The following is a 25,741-nucleotide window of genomic DNA, read 5'->3' as shown; positions in this document are numbered from 1 at the left end:
TGAGTCCCCTGTGTTTCCTGTTGCTTCCCATACATCCTGGAGAGGGTATTACAGGACCCCCAATCAATAACCACCAACAGAACAACAGACAAAAAAACTTCAAAAAAACCCCCATAAAACCCTGTTCCCCCTAGCCAAAGTATGAGGAGAGGGGTTGCTAAAGACAGAAGACCATTTGGGCAATAATATACACACTACTCGAGCCAAGTGCCAGTGGAATATTGCACCCATCCCCTATGTCCTGTTGTATCACTTGGGCCAAGGTAGGATTTGATCTTCCACACCACCCCACTCCTGCCCTCCAGAAGAGCCAGTGCTCTGATTCCCCACCAGGGTTGTTTCAGTGAGGTCCAGTGGTGAGCTGAGGCTCCACCCCTTTCCATTAGCAAACAGACTTTAAAAGGTGGTGCCTGACAGGCTAGTTAACACTGGGCTGCCCTCACACAGTCGTGGGGTCCACTGGTGGGACTTAGCCTCCATCTCTCCCTGACATCAATAAGAATAGGATGTTACAGGTTGGAGGGAGTAGGCACCCCACTAACCCCCAACACATGATGTCAGTGAGACCCACTGGGGTGCTGAATCCCCATAACCATCCTGAGGCAGTAAGACAGAATGAGATGGCACAAGCAGGGCTAGTTGGCACTTCTCTTCCTCTTACCCTGGTGTCAGTGGGGCCAGCAGGTAGCTGACCCTCTACCCACACCCGGCATCAACAAGAAGGAATGAAGCGGGAGGAAGGACAGCAAACACTTCACTTCTCCCCTCCCCTGGTGTCAAGAAATCTACTGGGGAGATGAACTTCCACTCCTACTAAAAGGCAACACAATGATATTAATGTTCCACTTTGGGGGGAAGGTGTCAGAAGGGCCATAGGCTAGCTGAACTTCTCCTTGATCTGTCTGCAGTGAGACAATGTAAGTGCCCACTTTTGCTGGGGTATTGTCAGTAGGGCCCAATGGAAATCTGTACGTAACCCCCCAGTCCTCATACTATGCCTCAAATAGGATGACTTCCTTCTAAAAAGTAATAATAAAATTAAATGGGATACAGAGTCATATAATAACTCACAATGTTTAGAATACAATGGAAAAATACTCATGACACCAAGAACCAGGAAATCACAGAATAAATGAGAAAAGACAGTAAACACACACCAACACTGAGATAAACATCTATTGAAATGATCAGACAAGGATTTTAAATAAGCTGTCACATAAATGCTTCAATTAGCAATTATGTGTTCCTTGACAGAAATGGGAAAAATAGAAAATGTAAACAAAGAACTAGAAGTTATAACAATAAAAACAAATGAGAACAGTAGAACTGAAAAATACAACAATCAAAAAACTTAGCTCAAGAGTAGAGTGGAGATTACAAAGCATAGAATCATGAATTTAGAAGAGATCAATACAATCCACCAAATGTACAGAGAAAGTAGACTGAGGGGTAAAGATGGGAGAAAGAACAGGGACTCAAGAACGTGTAAACAGTAACAAAAGCACTAACATTCATATCATCAAAGTTCCAGAATGAAAAAAGAGAACAAGCAGGACTGACAAAGTATTCAAAGAAATCACGACTAAAAAGTTCCCAATTTTTTAGAAGACATAAACACAAATTCAAGAATCTGAACAAACCCAAAGAGGAAAAACGCAAAGATATCCTTGGCAAGACGCGTCATAATTAAACTTCTGAAAAGTAGAGACAAAAAAATTCTCGCAAGTGGACAGGCAGAAACAATGCATCACTTATTGAGAAACACCAATTCCAATGACAGCATATTTCTTGTCTAAAACTCTGGAGTCAGAAGCATTGACATAACATTTTTCAAGTGCTAAGAGAAAAGAACGCTCAGCCACAAATTCACACTTTTTATCTCCACTTTCTTGTTTGACTTACATTAATGGAGTACTAACTCATCTTTCTATATCCGGGACTGCCGTCACCCTTCTCCAAAAATCTAGTCACAGTATTTCCAGAGTGATCGTTCTGAAAATGAAACAAATGTTTCTTATAAAAATACCTGATTGTGTTATGAAACTTGTCTCTCTTCTAAGTTACCAGTTAAAATCCTTCAGTGGATTCCCATCTTTCTTGGAGTAAAATCTCACATCCAAACTCTCTTTGTCCTTTTGGGCTGCTGTAAGATTATATTGCAGGTTGGGTGGCTCATAAACAACAGGCATTTTTTTCTCACAGGTCTGGAGGCTGCAAGTGCAAGAATAGGGTGCCAGTATGGTCAGATGAGGGCCCTCTTTTGAGTTCCAGACTTCTCATTGTAACCTCACATGGCAGAAGAGCTTCAGGAGCTCTGTGGAGTCTCTTTTGTAAGAGCACTAATACCATAATCATTTCCCAAAGTCCCCACCTACTAATACTATCACCTCCGGAAATTAAGATTTCAACGTATAAATTTGGAGGGGAACACAAAGACTAGACCATAGCACTTAGTATACATACATGGACCATTCATGGTCTGGCTTCTACCACCCTCTCCATTGTCTTCTTTTCTTACACTGCAGTGAGCATTTCTTTCTTTTTTTTTTTTTTTTGCGGTACGCAGGCCTCTCACTGTTGTGGCCTCTCCCGTTGCGGAGCACAGGCTCCGGATGCGCAGGCTCAGCAGCCATGGCTCACAGGCCCAGCCGCTCTGTGGCATGTGGGATCTTCCCAGACCGGGGCACAAACCCGTGTCCCCTGCATCGGCAGGCGGACTCTCAACCACTGCGCCACCAGGGAAGCCCCAGTGAGCATTTCTTATACTGATTATGAATGGAACTCCTTTCTGGACTGATCCTTAACCATTCATTTTCTGGCAAACATGAATTTATCTTCTTTTCCTCAAAAATTCACCCTTCCTTCATGTTACATATCCATTTCAATTGCCTTCTACAGGAAGCCCTACTGATATCCCCCATATACTACTCTCCACAGAATGCATTAAGGTCTTACCGTGTCTTCCTAGAGCATTCTGTAATAATTTTTATGGTAACTATGGATTTTCTTATTTGAGTGTCACAATATATTGACTTCTAGGTGGCACGATAATGATTTTAGTAACAGTAACACTGGTGCCTAGTTTAACCCATGGCTTACTTTAGGTGTTCAATAAATGTTTGTTGAAGGAGTGAATGAATGAATGAATGGTCAATTTGAAATCTTAATCATGTTACTTTACAAAAATCTGTTAAAAGATACCCACAGTTTTCCAGAAGATTAGGGACTTAGGATCTTTTTTTTTTTTTTTTTTTTTTTTTTTTTGCGGTACGCGGGCCTCTCACTCTTGTGGCCTCTCCCGTTGTGGAGCACAGGCTCTGGACGCACAGGCTCAGCGGCCATGGCTCACGGGCCCAGCCGCTCCACGGCATGTGGGATCCTCCCGGACTGGGGCACGAACCCGTGTCCCCTGCATCGGCAGTTGGACTCCCAACCACCGCGCCACCAGGGAAGCCCTTCAGAAGATTTTATGAGCCCAGTTTCTTTTATCTTCTCATATCTAGAAAAGCACTAAAATCATTAATGGAGACATCTGCTCCTTGTGACTAGCAGCCACCATTTCGTGACTAGCAGCAAATTTCTGCCAAAATGTGTCCCTGATTACATGTGTCCCCCTTCACCAAAATCACATACATACTGTGACCTTCCCCTTAACTCTTTCGAGCAGTTCCTCAGAGCTATCTGAGAGGCTGTTTCCTTGGCAATAGTCCTCATTTTGCCCCAAATAAAACTTAACTCACAACTCTCGGTTTGTGCTTTTTTTTTTTTCAGTTGACAGTTTAAAACTTTCCCAATTTGGCTGTTCAAGGAGACACTGTTTTGGGAAAATCCCTGGTGTTCTCCTTACTTGCTGCAAGTAATAAACCCTTCCTTCTCCTGCCCTTTGGCTTGGTTGTGTCTTTTGGCTCAACAAAAGAAGTGTTTCAGGTAACACTTTTAGCTGGTCTAAGAATTAAATTGACATGAGACTGATTAACAGGAGAAAATAAAACAAAAGTTTAGTAATATGTATATCTAGGAGTCATTTTTGGCCTAAGCCATTTTGCCATCTAAGCCTGGCCAGGATGCTTGCCGTTGAAAGGGTCTCAGAAATTAATGATCTTAAGGGAACAAAATAATGCCGAATCAAAGGACTGTTTTCAGGTAAAAGAAGTAACAATAACAAAGATAATTGTAAAGACTCCCAGTTCTCTTTCAATGGTAAAGATTAGCCTGATCAACTGGGAACATAAGGAATGATGATATTGATCTTTTCTGACCCTCATGACTTCAGTCCACTAAAGCTTGGACTCTGTGGACCACCCAAACCCCTTCATGAATATGCATATACCCTTAGCTTAAAAATTCCCCAATTTTGCTGTTCAGGAAGACACTGCTTTGGTAAAGGCCCCCGGTGTTCTCTTTACTTGCTGCAAGTAATAAATCCTTTCTTCTCCCAATCTTTGTTTTTGATGTGCCTTTCAGCTTGACACCCACCAAGAGGCAAACCCAGGTTTTTGGGTAACATTAGCTCTTTGGCTGGCAATGAAAATGACATAAGGCAGATTAACAAGAGAAAATTAAATTATTATGTGCACATGGGGAATTCACATAAGTATGAAGAATTCCAAAGACAGCAAGACAAGGTGACATATATATATTCTTGACTAAAGAGAAGTGAAACTGAGCAGGACATTGTGGGGCTCCTGGGCACTAAAGTCTTTCTGTGTCCCCCATTTCTTGTTTGCAGGGACTAGGCTTCAGCCTCCACAACCTTCCCTGAATTCCAAAGGGTAGGGTCAAGTAGTTGCTAATCAGGGAAGGGAGGGGCTGCAGAGACAAGGGAGGAACTGTCAAGAAACAATAGTGCAGCTTTGGGACAAGATCCTGGTTCTGCCTCAAGGGAAACATATAACAATAACTTTGAGCTCTTCTACAGAACTAAAACCCCCAACAAATGGAAGATGTTAACTACTTGATGAAGCATCCTTCATTCTAGAGAGAAGGTCACAGTTTGATAACCTTGAGAAGCATAGAAGCTCATCAGGAGACCACCTGAGGCCAGATTAAAGGATTGCAGGCCCTGAACACACCATAATCCTTATCAGCAACCCTGACCTTGAACCATTGCTATAAAACTCACCAAATCCCCCCAGGTTGGGACACACAGTTTTGAGGGCATTAGCCTGCTGTGTCCCTCTTTGCCTGGCAATGCAATAAACCTATTCTTTTCTACTTCACCCAAACTCTGCCTCCGAATTCGATTCCATACCAGTGCACAGAGGCCAAATTTCCGCATCAGAAGGAGGTATGGGTCTGAAATTTCAAGGGGAAGTAAGGTAATTCACAGGAAGTTAAAAAGAGTTAATGTTTGGTAAACAAATGTTTGCTGAGCCATCCAAAGACAATGAGACACAGAGAGGATTTTTTATTTTTATTTTTTTATTTTTTTTTGTGGTACGCGGGCCTCTCACTGTTGTGGCCTCTCCCATTGCAGAGCACAGACTCCGGACGCGCAGGCCCAGCGGCCATGGCTCACGGGCCCAGCCGCTCCACGGCATGTGGGATCTTCCCAGACCGGGGCACGAACCCGTGTCCCCTGCATCGGCAGGCGGACTCTCAACCACTGCGCCACCAGGGAAGCCCCACAGAGAGGATTTTGATCAAATGGGCTTTTCAATGTTCCTCCTGTTCTACCACACCTAGTATTATACTACATTTATCTCTAGTGATAGCTTCTTCCTGGGACAGGCCTCCTGTCTTAAATTATTTTAGGGAATAGGGGGGAAGTTCAAAGGCTCTTCCTGAGTCTTTTGGGACTTGATTGTTTTCAGCTCAAAATAATCCACATGCCATAGTGGCACATCTTGTGGTGGCCTGCACTTAGACCCATTGGCTCCCACGTGCAAATGAGAACCATGCAATGACTCAGGGAGAGCCCTGAGCACATTATTCAGATAGACACCAACATGATGCAATTTTTCTTCGGTGTGTTCAGTGAGAGAAAGCAATACAAGAGGCACTGCCCTTTTACTTTGGGGGAGGTTGAAAGTCCCTTCTTGGAAAGGAAAAAGAAGTACTTTTAGAGCATTTAGAAAACCTAAAACCTGTGACTCAATTTTTTTAAGTGCAGAGTTAATTTTACCCAAATGTGTTTTCTTAAAAATTGCAACCAGTCAAGATCAGTCTCTTCACGGGGTGCACCAGCTGTGATATTTGCTGACTTTACACTGTTCTGAAGTTGAGGACACCTGCCCTCTACTCAGTTAATGTTTATTTTTATTAAGTTTTAAAACTGTTTTAAGTAGGAGATCTTTTACTGGAGCCTGAGGATTGATAATGTTAACCACTGTGACACTGCTCTGTTACCTCACATCAACCAATCAAAGAACGGTGCAGGAGCTGATCACATACCCTGTGATTCCCCTCTCTCACCTGGTATTTAAAAATGCTTTCATGAAACCCATCAGGAAAGGGAGTTCAGGGGTTTTGAGCACTAGCTGACCTGAACTCCCTGCCTGGCACCTGCAGTAAACGCCGCACTTTCCTTTGCCATAACCTGGTGTCAGTAGATTTGCTTTACTGCACATGGGAGAGCAGACCCACGTTTTTTTCATCAGCATATTTATATATATTATTATATATTGTAGGCAATGGAGATATTTTACTTCTTTCCTATTGTGCTGTTTTATTTTTTAATTGAGTTAACCATGAAAGTCAATTTTTGTTGATAGGAAAGAAAGGTACAAATTAATTCGCTATAGTTAAAAATTTAAAGCTTTCAAAATGCTTGTTATTTATAATGAGATTTATATAACAGAGAATTAGGAAATAATTCTGTATTTAAATGGTTAGATTGTGATTGTGGAACATGAAATTGGTAGTCCACAGGACATATACTAAATTTTCACCCTTAGTGATACTATACTTGTACTGTCCATGTCAAGCTAAAATGTTGTTTTTCAACAATCTTTAGCAAACATATCTTAGTTTTATTATTCAGAGGGAATATAGGAGCTCAATTTGTTATAGGGAACTTGAGCATTCCATCAACATGAATTTGAAGAATACACTAAGAATATCTTCTACATTACATTGGAGTAGTGAATTACTGATAATTATTTAGGGAATTCTTTTGAAAAATATAGTCATCAGGGGCCGATAATTGAATTCTATTGAAATATAGAGATAGATATTAATAAGAATGGAAAATCATATTTTCATTTTATATTGCCCATATCTTCATTTTATTTGTAGTTTTTGAAAGTTTGCAAGAGAAAGATATCAGAATTTATACTTCATTCAGCAGAATCCCTTGGACCAAATGATCACACACTCAGAATACATAAGTGGAGACATTACTGACTGTGGCCCAGGAGACAAGGACAAGACCTAGAAAAGACACAGTAAATAATGGGGGGAAAAAAGATTGGAATAGACAGGCATTTCTCTTAATGAAAAATGTTAACAGTAGAATCCTTGAGGGAGAATCTTTGAAAACATTGGATTTCTATAACAATAAAAAATTGAGTCCCAAAGTACAATGAGAAATAACAATAATGAATAAATAGGATAAAGAAATTATATGTTAACTGGCATATATTCCAGGAGATTATCAGACTCCTGCAGAAACCAGGGCTTTCTGGCCTTTAATTCCCCTTGGGCAGAACTGCAGCGCCCCTGTGCCCAGCCTTCAGCCATCAACTCCAGGACTACAGAGGCAGAGTCCTGGCCCTCAAGTCAGGCTGCCTCACTGACTTGAATGCCCATGGAAAAGGGAACTTTGATCCTGACCTGAGACACAGCCCTCAGATGTTTGTAAGCTGGAAAGTCTGCGTCAGACTTCCTCCTTGCATCTCTCTAGGGTGAACTAGGGAAAACAAGACATCACAAAACCCTTTCCCACAGAAGAAGTCTGGGAAAAAACACATGACGATCTTGGCCTTGGTGCCAGGTGAGGCTGATATAACTAGAGCACACCTTCTCCTGGGTTTGGTACCAGAATCCAGGGCCCTGGTGGGAGGACCTGGGCTCTGCCCTGGGTTCCATGGACACAGACAAGCAAGTATGATCTCAGCAACCTTCAAGGACCCAGATGTAAGAAAGAGGCAATGAAGACACAATGGCTTCTTCAGGGTGGCTTGGTGTCAGCCTAGAACAGCTGGACTTCATAAGGAGTAACACACTGTGGAGGGAAATAATAAAGAATTTATAATAGGAACAGAAAACAGTTTTATTTGAGCCAAGCTGAGGGCTATAATCTAGGAGGCAGCCCCTCAAAAGCCTCTAAGGAACTTCTCCGCTGAAGCATGGTAGTCTTATACTTTATCAGAACAAAGAACATATATCAAACATGACAGGGGTCTATTCCTTAAAGATTTCAAAAGAGACAGATTGAGGACATGTATAGTGAGACAGTAGGATCCTGGTACCTGGGAAAGGAAGCTCGTCTTCGAGAGGGTGTTAACATGGGCATCGTAAGAAGGGAGTCATTTCTCCTTATTTTTGAATCAGGCATTTCTTTTCCTTAATGGTTAAAGCAGATGTGCTGTGTGTGTTTGACAGGCTCTTTCAGTTCACACAAAGTTTAGACTGAACCATGTATAAGCCTAAATGACTTCCCCATACCTCACTACGTGAAAAATTTCTCCCTCAACACTATAATTTGGGGCTTGACTAATCTTGGCGATAAACCAGACACATAATACCCTCAGCTCTCTAGGCCTCTCCACCTGCAGATCCTGCTGTCTCCTCCCTCCAGGGCCCAGCACCACAAGAGGCTGTCAGGTGAGGGGTTTGAGACTCAGAGAATTGACTCCCGAAAGTGTTTCTGTTTTCCAAGATAAATAACAATACAGTTTGGATTCTAAAAATCATCCAAATAAGTGAAAAAAAAAATGCTAGACCAACAGTGAATCACAGCATTTTTCATAAGATAAATGAATGTTATATAATGAAAGAGTAAATAGAGCCCAGAGGCTTTAATACATAGAATTAAAATGGAGTTCAGTAGTGTTTAAAACACATCCAAAGGTCATATTTATGAGCTGCAAGTCCAACTGTATTCCACAAGAATTTAGGCAAATGCATGAAAGATGAGTTATGAGTAAAGCACTATCCCCAAACTGTGGGTGTGGGGAAACTCATCCTAGCACTTTGTGCAGAACTAATACATTGCAACCATATCTGGTTTCAAAATTGATATTTTCTGTAACTAAAAAGGCAGAAATAAGCTAAATAAGCTACCTATCCCCCCTCTGTCCTTCACTTATTAAGACTCCTATTTCTTCCTCTCATCTATTTTTTAAATTCCAATTTCAAATGCCAAAATATTCAACTATTATATATGTTATTGTTCTCTTAATTTAGTCTCTACACAGCCTGAAATTTCTTTTTAATTTCCCTATTATATAATTAGTGTTATATTCATCAATTATGTGATATTTCCAGCAGGTACTGAGCTTTTATGCTCCAAATGTATGCCCTTCCATACTTTAATGCACATAAATATACTTTATACTTTTACATCAACTTAAAAAGTAATCTGTTGAGTGCAAATTCTGTCTTCAGCATTTTGTTGGGGTCAGCAGTGGGGAGAGAAAATGTAGAAGAAGGAAAAGACATGGCTTATTGTTCTCAAAAGAAGTTACAGAGAAACCTCTGGCTTCCTTATCAAAAGGAGGCCCATTTCTTTTTCAATGTCTTTTCTATTGACTTCAAATCTATCGGGCTTTAAAATTATTTGTGTGTGTGCTCATATTCTGACTGTCTCTCCCAGCAGATTGTGAGTTTTGTGAAAGTGAGGCAGGAGATAGATGGGCCCCAGGGTAAGCAGCAGGAGTTCATTCCCTCTGGACAGAAACTCCAAAATATCAATAACAGGACAATCGAGAAAGGAGGCTGTGCCCTGCCCAGATAAGAGATAAAAGACTAGATATTCCTCATTCTCAAGTCAAGGAGACCTTCCCAGCTACACATGTGCAGAAGGGTTCCTTGGAGGTCAAAAAGGGAGAGGGCACCACCCCATAGTAAGTGATGTCAACTACCCATAGGCCTCTTCACTAGAATCCATCTTGGCTAAGAGATGCACATGAACACGGGAGGACCCTGAGGTATACCAAATATGAACTCAGAACCAGGCAAAGCAAGATGATTGGTCAAAGGAAACCTGGAAGAAATTCCCCATAAAAATGATTCAAACTACCATGCGAGCGCAACTCTCTCTCTGAGCCCGCCCATGTGTCTATCCACATGTATTCTTTGTCCTCCTAATGAACACTTTACTTGTTTCACTACTTTCCATCTCTGTGGAAATTCATTTCTACACAGCAGACAGGCCAGGACCTTGTCACTGGCCACTAGTTCCTAGTGGTCTAGTGGCTAGGATTTAGTGCTTTCACTGCCCCGGCCTGACTTCAATCTCTGGTCAGGAACCAAAATCCTGCTTCAAGCAGCTGCAGGCTGAGGCCACCTGAGATGAAAACAGGGGCAATGTTTATCTTGTTTAAGGTCATGTCTTGTTAAAAAACAAAATTCAACTGAGTCAACTTGAAAATCTGATTGGACTTATTTGATGCTTTATGAATTGGGCAGCATCCCATCTAGTGAATAGAAGTTATACAGAATGGAAGGTTTTTATAGAAAGGAGGGTGGGCAAGAAAGTCATTAGCAAAAGAAAAAAAGTTATTTGGGACCAGTACTATCTTCTCTTTGTAGGGAAGGGAAGCCTTGAGTTTTATCATGCAGATTGCCTCTTCTTCTTGGGTTGGGGGAGATGGAGAGGGCCCCTGTGACAGATTACCACATTGGTGCTGACCAGAAAATTCCAGATTTCAGAATTAAGATAACATTTCTGGTGAAGGTCGAAATTGCAAGTAGGTTAAGTATTAAATATATGCGTGGTATCATGGGCTTTAGCACAAATGAAACCATTTTGTGTCAGTGGTTTTCCTCCTTAATAGTCCCTAATGTAGAACTAGCAGAAGCACAACAAAGATTTGTGGAAAAGTAAATGAGTGCCTAACTCAATTAATCAACTGGTGTAAAGAATGTGGCATAAGAATAAAAAGATCTAGAGAGCAGATGAAAGAAGCTTTTGTGTATATTTTTAAAAGGAATGTCTTCTGTGTTTTCAAATTACTGCAAACCTAATCAGCAATGTTGATGTGACTATTAAAAATGATGCTTTTTGAAAGGTTAGAGAAAGGAAAAACAAGAAAAAAATAAGGATGTTTGGCATTCTGGATGTTGGCTAAATGGCAATTTAATCACTAAGAACATATTTTATTCTATTGTCATGATATATATGTAATATATGTAAACATTTATTTATATGTCATACATAATATATATTTCTTTTTAATCACCCCTATTGGGGTACAATTTACATACAACTAATAGTACTCATGTTAAGTGTATAGCACAGTTAGATAAATTTTGACAAATATATACAGTTGTGTAATCACTACCACAGTCATGATACAGAAAATTTCCATTACCCAGAAAGTTTCCTTAGGCTCCTTTGTGGTCAATCCTCACCTTCCTACAAAAGTGATATGATGATTTGCTTTCAGTGACTGTAGTTTTCCCATTCTCAAATTTACATAAATAGAATCTAACAGTGTGTATTTGGTTCCTGTTTTCTTTCACTCAGCATGTTTTGAGATTCATCCATGTTATGTATATTAATATTTCATTGCCCTTTACTGCGGACGTGAATTACTCATTCACTTGATGATGAACATTTGAGCTGTTTACAGTTTGCAGCCTTAACCTTTATGAAACCACTGGGATTTCCATTAGAATTCTTTAATTTCTTACCCAATTCAACAGTATGATTTGAAAGTTATCAGAAACCTGCACTTGTCAGAAAGTCTTTAGTATGAATCTTCCTGAAGATGAAGCATTTTTGCAAAAGCATCTATGAATGATAAAAAGATTTAAAAAGACACAGTTAAAGATCTGGTTAAAATGCAATTGACAAAAAAAATTTGTTTACTGCTGTAACATACAAATTTGACATATTCAAATTTTAGAAATTTTATTTAATTTCATATAACTTATAAGAATATCTATATTAATGATATTTAGTATAATCTAAGTGTATAACCTAAGAAGGTTGGAGATACATTTATCTCTAATCAATTGACAGTGCCTCCTATAACATACCAAATAATCCTAATTAGTTTAATATCTCTCTTTGAGATGACTTAGGGGTCCTCTGAAACATCCCAAAGCTATCTAGAGGTCAAACTAACTTTAATTAGGATTCTATCCTTGAGAAGTTTATCCAAAATGTTAAAAAGTTTCAAAACACTTGGTCAAATAGGATTACAGATCACTGTGAAACAATGCTTATCCATTTAACCAAAGTGACAATGAAAGATTTTAAAAGCAAATACAGAAAGTTATAACAGATTATTTAAAAGGTAAAGAAAATTTACAATCTGTAATCAAAAGCAAATCAGTATTCCAAGAAAACTTTTTTCTCTTAACAGAGAGAGAAAAAAATTTCAAGTTTTTGTACCACTTTACTTTTAATCTTAAAATTCATTTACTCAATTAAATTCATTCTAATCTTAGTAAGTCCTGACAACACATAGAATTTCTTTCTAAAGATTACTTTTTCCCCAGAAATCTACAACTTTCTATATTCATATTAACTTGCCCTTTATTTTATTTCCTATTTAGAAATAACCAGCATTAAGACAAAATTACTTCCTTTTTCTTTAACAAAATAAATTTCTATTCTTCATACCTTCTTTTAATGAAAACACACATCCTAATACCCTGTATACTAAAATGTTCTCATTATTTCTAGTAGCTTTAATTACATATTTAATTAGAATTCTCAAGTCTTAAAAACCTAAATTCCTAGTGAAAATTAAGAAGTAAGCAATTATGAGCTGTTCTTTACATTAGCATTCTGTAGATTGGCAAATTTATAAATAAATGCTATTTATAATTTCTAAAAATATGTGCTTTCTTACGGAAAATGTCTCAGTGTGACAGCAAACATATTTATTAATAGTCTTAAATATCTTTACTTTCTCTGTAAAAGGAAGCCAATGTTTAGTAATTAATATTTCAGTATATTATTTTATTTGGAAAAGACCTCGATATTCAATGAATTCTCATCATTTAGCTTAACTTAGTTAAACTCTAAAATTTCAAGTTACTAAAACTTCCAGAAAAGCTATTTTTAAGTAGACATTCCTAAAACATAATTATTCCCAGAGTTCACCTAAAAACTCCTGTCTCATTTACCTCTGTTTTATTCACTTGTTCTCAAAAATTATGTTTAGATTACTCAAGAAAACTTTATGAGACATTAGACCAAGTCAGCCATTATCCCACATTTAATATTGAATATTTTTCAGATCACATGAATCTGAAATTCATTCAAGTTAGTTTCTTTTATATTTCTGAGAATTTCTATAAGTGCTTAATTTCCTTTAAGTCAATTAAATAGAGCTCATTTACAAACTAACTTTGATAATACCATCCAAAGGAAAAGAGACATATTTATAATGTACACATGGACATACATACATCCAGACAAACAGAGATCTCACAGTTTTCCTGCCTGAGTTTAAAAAGGACTCTTCTCCCCTTTTTTCCCCCCTCAGTCTCAGGAATTGGCGATGGTATAGACAAGAGTGAGTGAGAGTACATTAGAGCCCAGGGTAGAACATTTACATTTCAACGGCACAGGGAGAAAAATGTAAGTTCCTCCTAGTAAGATTCGTTTCCTTCTGGTCAGAATAGTGAAGAGATACTTTTAACAAGCCAGCTTTTTCATATGCAAAAACAAGTTTTAGAATGTCAAAAAGTGCCCCATCTGGGTCATTATTCTCCAGAGCCTAAAGAATACTGTGACCACATGATTTTAGAAAAATATCACCTTCTCCTTTTCATGGGTATGAGCCCATGAAATGAAGAGCTAAGAATTTCCCAATTCTGCAAAATACACCGTAGGGAATATAAGATGAAACAGAGCTCTGATTACCCATTCTCAGTTGTTTATGGCTGGTAATCTTAAAATCTCAAACAAACAAACAAATATAGTCTCTCAGTGTTGCAAACTCCTCAGCCCAAAAGGGAAAATCCCAAAAATGTTTAGCCACTGACAGACCCAAATGGCTAAGAGAATGAATACCCTGGTATTATCACACACAAGTTCCACTACTTACTAGAGAAATCTCAACCAGCAAAGCATGTGTCTTTTTCCCTTTACCACAGAAATGAAAAGTGCCATGGGCCAATGATGCCTGGTCAGTGGCAAGTGTTCAGGGCCATCTCTGAGACAAAGGTGCTCAAGCAGCTGCTGAGTAGTATCCATGAGCTGCCACTGGTCAGGGGCCAGTGTGCTATGGTTGAGATGCCCATTAGGGATGGTGGCCCCTTCATGGTTGCCAAAATTATTGCCAAACCAAACACAGATTCACTCACCCAATACAGAGCAAAGCCAATCTACTGATACCAGTTGTGGTGAAGGGTTTTATTTGCAGGATGCCAAGCAAGGATAACAAGCAGCTAATGCTCAAAAGACCCAAACTCCCTGAAGACTTTTGGGCAAGTGTTTCTAAAGGCAACATTAGGAGTGAGGGTCTCAGGGTGAATTATCAGTTCATGGACATTCTTTTGATTAGTTGGTGGAGAGGTGACAGGGTGATGTTTTGGGAAACTTAATCATCAGCCTTCTTGTTCCAACCAGTCTGGGACCTACATGCTTGTGATCAGCATGTAGTCAAATCCTCCATCAGGTGGAGAGCCTTAGTGTCTACAAAAAACGCTCAAGTGTCGTGGTCCAAACGTGGGTTGGAAAAGAATTTCCAGACACAAGGCAGAATGTAAAGAAGATAGAATTTATTGGAGGAAAGTGTCTCTGCCAGAACAGCAGGCTGACTTCCTAGTAGTCTGGGGGAGTCGACCCCAAACATGTGCTATTGATCAGTTTTTATAGCCAGAAAACAAAAGAATGGTCCAAGGGGAAAATTTCGTTTACTAATTGGTGGAGGCACATATACTTTCCTTCTGTAGGGTGGCAGTGGGACAGGGAAGATGCCTTTTCTTATTTGGGACAGGTCTCATGGCCCAGCTGGGCTCAGGAATTTCATAACCATCACAACATGGTGGGGAGGGCAATTAAGGGTCTGATAAGGGGTGTAACGCTGACACTTTTTCAGAGAGGGTTGTCCTTTGTCCTTGAAGCACCATTGTCCTTGGAGCACCACATCAAGGATATGTGTCAGACTGTTATCTATATCCCTTGAGGAGAAAGGGATATAGATAACACTGTTTTTCAATCTATTGTTACTTTTCTTGCTTGACTGCTTTTCCTTTGTTTCTGAGTTTTGTCAGTTCTATAATCATTAACTGCTCTTTGGAAATCAAGGGAGGCCTAGGAGACTAAAGCTTTTTTCTACAAACAAGAAGCAGGGAACACTGGGAGTCTGTCACTGGGAAGGCCCCACAGGATTCTACTCAGTTTCACAATCATGAATAAAGTTGTTTCTATGAACGTTCATGTACAAATTTTGTGTGGACATATTTTTCTCATTTAAATTCCTAGGGGGTGAAATTAGGGGGTTGTATTAATGCTAAACTGTTTTCGAAAATAGTACATCATTTCACATTTTCTTCAGGAATGTATGGGACTTCTGGTTGTTCTCCATCCTTACTAACATTTGATGCTATCAATCTTTTTAATTTTAGTCATTCTAGTAGATGTGAAGTTATTTGCATTGTGGTTTTAATTTTTCTTTGATGACTAATAATGCTGAACATTTAAAAAAGTTGCTTATTTACCATTCATGTATCTTCTTTGGTTAAGTGTCTTATTAAATTTTTTGCCCAATTTAAATTAAATTGTTTGTCTACTAAGTAGTGTTTTAGTAAAAGCTGGAGAAGAAGTAAGTTTGGCTGGATTACAGAAAACAAGGGGGAGAGTGGTAGGAATGAGGCCAAGAGAGACATGGGAGAAGGGGAGAACAGATCAAAAAGGACTTTGAGGCCTTGGTGCAAACTTTGGATTTATTGTAATTAAATTGAATTCACTGGATGATTTTGAGTATAGAGTGGCACAATCAGGCTTAAATTTTAAGGGACCACTTTGGCAGCTCTGTGAACAGGCCAGAGGAATGGGAGTAAACACAGGATAGACTAGGAGGTTATTGCAGCAGTCAGAAAGAGAGAAACTGGTTAGTTGCAGTTCTGAATGATCTTTCCCCTCACTCTTGTTCCTGACATTCCAAACTGTATAATTTCAGATGTGGAAGACTGAGAAATTTCCTGGATTTTCTCAACAGAATATTGACTTACTCAAGGCCTTTAAGTGGAACACACTCTACTGAGGGTTGAGAGAAAGCTGACAATAGTGGCTTGCTTAGCTTAACTCAGTGGTTATGGTTGTTAGTTGTGGTTGCAATATTATGGTTGTGTGACTCTTTGGTTAGTATTCACTTTCTCCATCTTGGAATATAAGTTTGATGAGGATGGAAAAGTTACCTCTTTTTTTAACTCACCACTGTAGCCTCAGTTTGAGCACAGTGCCTGCCAATTAGCATTTAGTCAATGGGTTTTTTTGTAGGGGAGTGAATGTGTGTATGTGTGAGGGAGAGAGAGAAGAGGGGCAGAAACAGAGAGGGGAAGAGACAGACATAGGGACAGGGGAACAAGTCCATATTGCAAAAGAACAGGACAATATTTTCTGTGAGTAGAATGCTCAGAGCCTGTGTACTGTGTTCTTTTCTACTTTCTCAGGTTAGATTTATCACTTCATAAATTTTCTTTATCTTATCCAAAATGAATCTACATTTTTTTTTCTTATAAGTATAAAGAAAAAGATTTTGGGGGGGGGAAATTTTTAATGTCTCACTACAATTCAAGTACCATAGATGTCTCTTTCTATTATTTGTATATCTTGAAAATATACCAGTATTATTGTCTAACACAAAGGAAGCACTAAATAAAACTTTTTCTTTGAAACATTGGTACTATAAATTATAAGAGACAGGAGCTATGTTTTCACAGCTCTGTTTCTTGAGCACCCAGCCCAATGGTATTGTGGAGATGGAATAACAATCACCATGAGCACAGGTCACTGCTGACATAGGGACTTGCTTTCTCTCTAAACCATTTGACTTTGTTGGTGCCCAGGGCAGGATGCTCCAAAGTATGCCTCAGTGGAATATTACTTTGAATTAAAGTTACTGAAGAAATGACTGATGCAAGAGAAACACACTGACCTTCCTATCTGTCTCCATGAAAGCAGGAAATTAATATCTCATGTGAATGGTGCCCTCCCTGTACCAGGAGGTAGAAAGACATCATTAGCACCAGAGATAGGGAATGCAGGGTCAAGAAGACTGTATAAACCTTTTTACTTCTTTAACTCAAGAAGGTTGGCAGGGACATTTCTTCCTCCTCAACAGCTGACAAGACAACCAAGAGGCTGGCTAAACCCTGCTTCCCACCACAAGACTGCTGCAGCTGAGAGATCCTAGGACACATGACAAAGGCCAGCAGAAGGTAAAATTTCTTATCTCCTCAACTTCCCAGGCCTTTAAGATCTGGTGGGAGGGAAAGTGCTTAAGAGTCTCCTTTTCTCTATCTCTAAATTTAGATTAGCAGAAGAAAAGACTTATGGAGCAAGATCCTTGTGACATAGAAAATCTGGTATTTGGAAATGAGTAATCTCGTCTCAGTTTTTCTTAATCCTTTCCTCCCAGAGACAGTCACTGTTTTTCTTTGTCTCTGTCTCCTGAGTCATGTTTCATAAGAAGAAAGAACCATAGGGCAGAAGACAGGCATAGGCCCTATAAGCCTGCTGTCTGAGACAGCCTCACAGACTGGTGAGTTAACAGTTCTCTCCAGTCCAGTGCCTATTAAGACAAACTTTGCTGTCAGTCCTCTGTATAAAAACTGGATGAGATTTTTCCTTCTGTATTTTTCTATGTCCTGAGAGTTTGGCTTTTTGTCCAGTGAGAATATTATCTCTGGTCTCCACCATCTGGATGGTGTATTTACTGGGGTGCATCTGGTAACCCGTTGAATTGACTGGGGTTCTGAGACACAAAGTCACAAACAGCACACTCTAGTCTTGTTGTGCCAGCTGTCAGAGGAGTTTGTCCTAAGGGGACCCAGTCCATAAGGGGCCTTTGTTGTTTCAACCTTCATTGCCTTGTTAGTGTTGGAAAAGTCCCATTCCAGTAGCATATGCCTGATGTCACAGATTAGTAGGTTTGGGATCAGAGGTGTCTCAAATTCCCAGGAGAGACCAGGGACACCGTTTGCATTATACCACCCTTACTGCCTGTGCAATGAAGGCCTTTGCTTTCTTAGATTATCCTTGGAAATGAATTTTCACATTATAGGGGCTATATCATCTGTGCCCTCTCCATCTGAAAGTCTGCTTATTTTATCCATGGTAAGGATTTATTCTAAGCCTGAAAAGTTACCTCTGGGTCGTTCCATAAAAAGGCTTACTGATTTGAGTCACTATTTGAAATTAATGTAAGGTCTTACTCCTCAATGGCCAGATGATGGATCCTTTAAATTTGCTGTATTTAAAAGATTGCCTTTTTGAGAGCTCTCATCATAAACAGCTGTCATATTGATATTTATGGAAGGATCAAATTGAAAGGAAAAATAATGTATAACAGCTAGCCTTAGGGAATCGTTATTAAGATGAAATAACAGAAATTAGACTTAAAGATCCAACATGAATTCCCCTTTTTAAGAAAAATTTTAAAAATTGCCCCATCTCCTCAGCAATTCCTTAGGCCCTCCTACAAATAATTAGGAAAAGATCAGTTGGAAGCCAATATTCAAGAGCTAATAGAAACAATTATCTTTGTCTTCCAAATCTCTACAAAACCAGAAATGCAACTTAGGAACGAGTCAAGGCCCATTTATCTTCACCAGCCCTGAAACCTATTCCTCTCAAATTCTTGTAGATATTATAAAAGTTAAGGATAATTGGAACAAAATTGTCCTGTACTTAAGAAGAAAAAGTTTTTTAAATAATAATTACCCTGAGACTTATGATAATAGAAAAATACACTCCAAAACTCATAGAAGAAAATTTACATTTTTTTCCCTCTGTCCCTTAAAGTTATAAATCTTACCATGTCTTTGAAATGTAAACACAGCCACATTGGCTGAGACTGAGCCCAGATTAGCTCAATTGTTAGAACCTGAAACTAAAATTTAAAGAAAAAAAAGAAAGAGGTTTTTTTTTAAACAAAAACCCTCTCTTGCTCAAACTCTAAATCACAGTCTCCTTAAAATTGTTTATCAAGGGCAAGTACACTTAAAGGGCAAGAAGACTTAAAAGTCTTCTCCATAAATAATAAAAGACTGTAGCTATCTGAGTGAGTAAACTTAATTTATTCCAACAAGCAATATAAAAATTCTCAAAAATATAACAAAAACAAATACAAATATTTTTCAAATTCACATGATCTAAGATAATTTTTGGTAAGTAAAATCTAGTTCAGGTTTAGGTTTAATTAATACAGACATATCTTAAGAGTTATCAGCATTAAGTATAATAGCTTTATTCTATGTAGTTTTACTAAAAGTCAAATAAGCTCATGTTATCTCTTTTACAAAATTTCTCAGAAAAAAGTAATAATAATAATAATTTAAGATGATGGCTAACACTACTTTAACATCTTATGAAATTGTCTTGAGTAATCTGAGTGATTGTTAAGAACAAATTAATTAAATAGACATAAGATAAGAATTCTTTTAGGTAAACTTTTTTTAGCAATAATTGTTTTTGCCATGTCAACTTAAATAGTTTTCTAAATGTCTTTGATAAATTGTACCCTTAGAGTTTTGCTAAGTTAAATTAAATGAATTGAATGTCTAGATCATTTCCAACTAAGACAAAATACTGAAATATTAATTGCTGAACGAGTCTAAGTTTACCTACTTTTGACCTCTTATTACACACTAAATATGTTTGGTTCTATTAGTAAACATGTCTTGTGCTTCATTAAAAGCTTGTACTATGAAGTAGAATATGTTTCTAGAAATTATGAAATGTATTTATAAGTTTGCCAAGCCACAAAATACTTACACAGTTAATAATTTTAACTTTATCTTTACAAAAAAATTAAAGCTTCAAAGGATTAAGAATTGTAAATAATATATGTGGTTAAAACTACTAGGAATTATAAGGAAATTAGAATGTGTTTTGGGGTAAGAAAAAGTGTAAGGTATGGAGATGTTTTTGTTAATGTAAAAACTTTGTTAAGTGATTTTTGTCCTAAAGCCAGTTACTTCTAAATGGGAAAGAGAACAAGGGACGAACCAAAATGGACATAGAAAGTTGTAAGAGGTTTGTTAAAAAGGAATCTTTAGAAAGGAATTTTATGTGTAGTCAGGTCTAAGATTGGAATGAATTTAATAAAGTGATTGAGTTTTAATATCCAATGTAAGCTGGTAGAAAATTAAAATTTGTTTTTTCTCTCTTTTTGCAAAATTTTCTTAATTATTAGTCTGCTCTTAATGAGAAATTGTAAACAAAGACTTTTTTTTACATTTAATGTAATCTGTCTAGCAAAACAAATATTGTTCATTTTGTCTTTATGAGTCTTTGATAATTTTGAAGAAAAACTGAGTGCTTTCAATATTAAAAGAGCTAAGTCTTTGTACAACTATTTAACTATCTGTATTTACATGTGAATCTTTGTCACTTTGATTAAATTGATAACTAAATATTAATTCACAGTGACATATGATCGTATTTGACAAAGTGTTTTAAAACATTTTTATTTTTGAAAAAGTAGATTTTCCCCCAAATCAAATTCTAAATGAAGTCTTATTGACCTGGAAATAACGTTCAGGTTTTCCAGAGGCCCCCTGGAACACCTTAAAATATTTGTTTTATCTTATTAGAAAAGAGAGCTATGAAACTCATTAGGCTTATTTGGTATGTTACTTACATGGGAAGCATTGCTAAATAAATGATCATAAACTCTAGGTTATATCATAAGGGTGAATGTTATTAATATAAATGTTCTAGAAAGTATATGAAATTCCTAAAATTGGATATGTCCTAGTATAATGTTATCAGTCATAATTCTAGTTATTATCTTAAATGTTTTGTGTCACAGATAAATTTTCTTGTCAATTCCATTAGAATGAATCAAATTTTTAGTAATGGATATTTGTCTTTTATTACTTAGACAATGGTTTCACTCAGATGCTTTTACAAAAGCTTCCTGAAAATGTGTTTCATGTTCAGAGAAATTCTTGGAAAAGGATCTAACAAGTATTCTAGAGCACAAGTTTCTGATGAATTTCAAATCATTACACTGAACTGAGTAAGAATTTACAAAACCCTAATGGAGAAATTGATGGTTTCATAAAACTTCTAACAAAAGATCAAACAAAACAAGAATTAATTACATGGGACTAAGTAAACTGAAGAAGATGGTTATAATGTTTTATGATTTTAAAAATAAATTTATTTATTTTATTTATCTTTGGTTGCGTTGGGTCTTTGTTGCTGTGTATGGGCTTTCTCTAGTTGCGGCGAATGGCAGCTACTCTTCATTGTGGTGCGTGGCCTTCTCATGTTGTGGAGCGTGGGCTCTACGTGCATGGGCTTCAGTAGTTGTGTCTTGTGGACTTCAGTAGTTGTGGCTCATGGGCTCTAGAACACAGGCTCAGTAGTTGTGGCGTGTGGGCTTAGTTGCTCTGGGGCTTGTGGGATCTTCCTGGACCATGGCTCGAACCCATGTCCCCTGCACTGGCAGACAGATTCTTAACCACTGTGCCACCAGGAAAGCCCCATTTTATGATTTCTTTTTCGTGGTACACGGGCCTCTCACTGTTGTGGCCTCTCCTGTTGTGGAGCATAGGCTCCGGACGAGCAGGCTCAGCGGCCATGGCTCACGGGCCCAGCCACTCCGCGGCATGTGGGATCTTCCCGGACCAGGGCACAAACCCGTGTCCCCTGCATCAGCAGGCAGACTCTCAACCACTGCACCACCAGGGAAGCCCTATGATTTTTAAATTTGAAACATTGCTGGTTCTTTTTTATAAGTTTTGTTTCTCCAAATTTAGGAAAATTTGTTTTTCTCTTTTTTTTTTTTTTTTTTTTTTTGCGGTATGTGGGCCTCTCACTGTTGTGGCCTCTCCTGTTGTGGAGCACAGGCTCCGGACACGCAGGCTCAGCGGCCATGGCTCACGGGCCTAGCCGCTCCGCGGCATGTGGGATCTTCCTGGACCGGGGCACAAACCCGTGTCCCCTTCATCGGCAGGCGGACTCTCCACCAGTGCGCCACAAGGGAAGCCCTGTTTTTCTCTCATAAGCTTAGAGCAATTTGGTAAATTATACCCTTGTAAGCAAAATTGAATCATTTGTCTTTTTCTCCCTACCCGATTCCTCCAGAATTCAGAGGCTTTCAGTGAACATTCTTATTTTCTTGGCAATATAGTTATTTGCATAATTTCAATAAGAATCTGTTCTCCTTATAATAGCACATAATTGCAAACATTGATTATATTACTAAAGTTTTGCCTAGAATGTCATATTTCAGAGAGATATACATAAACTTAGATTTGACCAAACAGCTTTAAGAAACTAAGGTTGACTTCATGGAGCCAATAAAGCCCCTTGGGAAAATAGTGTGGTACCTTGCTTACAGAGTTCCCAGCAGCCTTACTAGCTGAGTAAGGAAGGTCACTTCCTGGCAAATGCAAGAATCTCAGAATATTTGGGGGACATTGAGGAGAAAAATTCCCCCAAATCTATGGATGTCAAATGATTGGCTTGGCTTCTTAGCCTCAAGGGACTATTAAAAGTTTAATCTGGAGATTCCTTATAAAAAGTTCCAGCAAAGCAGATTTAAAAGAGCCTATATGGGAGATTTCCCTCTAACCCTGGAGATATTCTGCATAGATAGTGGTTGACCAGAGGTAAAGCCTGAAGTCCTTCATGAATTTCAATCAAAATTGGACTTTAAGAAGCCAGAACTCCTCACAGTGACATTCAGGAGAGAGGGTAGAGACAAAGATGGCAGAGTAGAAGGACGTGAGCTCACCTCCTCTCATGAAACCACCCAAATCACAACTAACTGCTGAACAACCATAAACAAAAAAGACTTGAACATACAAAAAAGAAAGACATTCTACATCCAAAGACAAAGAAGAAGCTACAACTAGATGGTAGGAGGGGTGCTTTCGTGATATAATCAAATCTCATACCTACTGGGTGGGCGACCCAGAAAGTGGAAAATAATCATCATATCACAGAGGTTCTCCCACAGGAGTGAGAGTTCTGAGACCCACGTGAGGCTCCTCAGCCTGGGGACATGGCAATGAGAGGAGGAGATCCCAGAGCATTTGATCTTGAAGGCCAGTGGGACTTGAGGGCAGGAGCTCCACAGGATTGGGGGAAACAGAGACTCCACTTTCGGAGGGTGCACACAAGGTTTCATGTGTACTGGGACCCAGGGCAAAGCAGTAACTCTGTAAAAGCCTGGGTCAGACCTACCTGAGGGTCTTGGAGGGTCTCCTGGGGAGGAAGAAGTTGGCTGTGGCTCACTGTGGGGGCAAGGACACTGGTGGCAGAGGACCCAGGGAATATTTTTTGTTGTGAGCTCTCCTGGAGGTCACCATTTGGGCACTGAGACCTGGCCCCACCCAATAGCCTGCAGTCTCCAGTTCTGGGATGCCTCAGGGCAAACAACCAACAGGGTGGGAACACAGACCCTCCCATGAGCAGACAGGCTGCCTAAAGTTATTCTGATCCCACAGCCGCCTCTAAACACCACGTGACACAGCCCTGCCCACAAGAGGGAGAAGACCCAGCTCCACCCACCAGTGGGCAGGCACCAGTCCCTACCACCAGGAAGACTGCACAAGCTCCTGAACCAACCTCACCCATCAGGGGGCAGGCACCAGAAGTGAGAGGAGCCATGATCCTGCAGCCTGAGGAAAGGAGGCTACAAACACGGAAGGCAGAGAAATGTGTTCCAGATGAAGGAACATCATCAAACTCCAGAAGAACAACTAAGTGGAGTGGAGACAGGCAATCTTCCAGAAAAAGAATTCAGAGTAATGATAGTAAAGATGATACAAGTAACTGGAAAAAGAATGGAGGCACAGACCAAGAACATAGATGAAATTTTTAACAAAGGGCTAGAAGTTTTAAAAAACAGAGATAAACAAAACTGAAATGAAAAATACCCTACAAGTAATCAATAGCAGAATAAATGAGGCAGAAGAATAAATAAGTGAGCTGGTAGACAGATTGGTGAAAATCACTGCTTTGGAACCGAATAAAGAAAAAAAAAGAAAACAAATGAGGACAGTCTAAGAGACCTCTGGGACAACATTAAATGTGCCAACATTCACATTATAGAGGTCCCAGAAGGAGAAGAGAGAGACAGAGGGGCTGAAAAAATATTTGAAGAGATAATAGCCATAAACTTCCCTAACATGGAAAAGGAACAGTCACTCAAGTCCAGGAAGCACAGAGAGTCAAATACAGGACAAACCCAAAGAGGAACATGCCAACACACATGAATCAGATTGACAAAAATTAAAGACAAAGAAAACATTAAAAGCAACAAGAGAAAAACAACAAATAACATACAAGGAAACCCCAGTAAGGTTATCAGCTGATTTTTTCAGCAGAAACTCTGCAGGCCAGAAGGGAGTGGCCCACTATATTTACAGTGATGAAAGGCAAAAACCTACGACCAAAAATACTCTACCCAGCAAGGCTCTTATTCAGACCTGACAGAGAAATCAAAAGCTTTATAGACAAACAAAAGCTAAGAGAATTCAGCACCATCAAACCAGCTTTACAACAAATGCTAAAGGAACTTCTCTAGATGAAAAAGAAAATGCCACAACTAGAAAAAAAAGAAAATTATGAATGGGAAAGCTCACCATTAAAGACAAACATACAGTAAAGGTAGGAAATCATCTACTCACAAATATGATATCAAAACAAGCAATCATGAGAAGAGGAGAGTACAAATGCAGGATATTGGAAATGCATTTGAAATTAAGAGACCAGCAACTTAAAACAACTTTTCGTGTATATATATATATATATATATATATATATATATATACACTCTGCTATATCAAAACCTCATGGGAAATGCAAACCAGATATCTACAATAGATACACAAAGAAAAAGCAACCCAAATGCAACACTAAAGATGGTCATCAAACCACAAGGGAAGAGAACAAAAGAGGAAGGGAAGAAAAAAGAGCTACAAAAACAAACCCAAAACAATGAACAAAATGACAATAAGAACATACATATTGATAATTACATTAAAAGTAAATAGACTAAATGCTCCAACCAAAAGACATAGACTGGCTGAATAGATACAAAAGCAAGAACCATATATATGTTGCCTACTAGAAACTCACTTTAGATCTAGACACCCACACAGACTGAAAGTGGGAGGGTAAAAGAAAGGTATTCCATACAAATGGAAATCAAAGGAAAGCCAGAGTAGCAATAGTCATATCAGACAAAATAGACTCTAAAATAAAGACTGTAACAAGGACCAAGAAGGACACTGCATAATGATCAAGGAATCAATCCAAGAAGAAGATACAACAATTGTAAATATATATTCACCCAACACAGGAACGCCTCAATATATAAGGCTAATGCTAATAGCCATAAAAGGAGAAATTGACAGTAACACAATAGTATTGGGGGATGTTAACACCCCACTTTCATCAATGGACGGATCATCCAGACAGAAAATC

The sequence above is a fragment of the Mesoplodon mirus genome (assembly GCF_964341445.2).
Source record: "Mesoplodon mirus genome assembly, chromosome: 3".
Classification (NCBI taxonomy): domain Eukaryota; kingdom Metazoa; phylum Chordata; class Mammalia; order Artiodactyla; family Ziphiidae; genus Mesoplodon; species Mesoplodon mirus.
The sequence above is the reverse complement of the archived record's forward strand: the minus strand, read 5'-3'. Positions refer to the sequence as shown.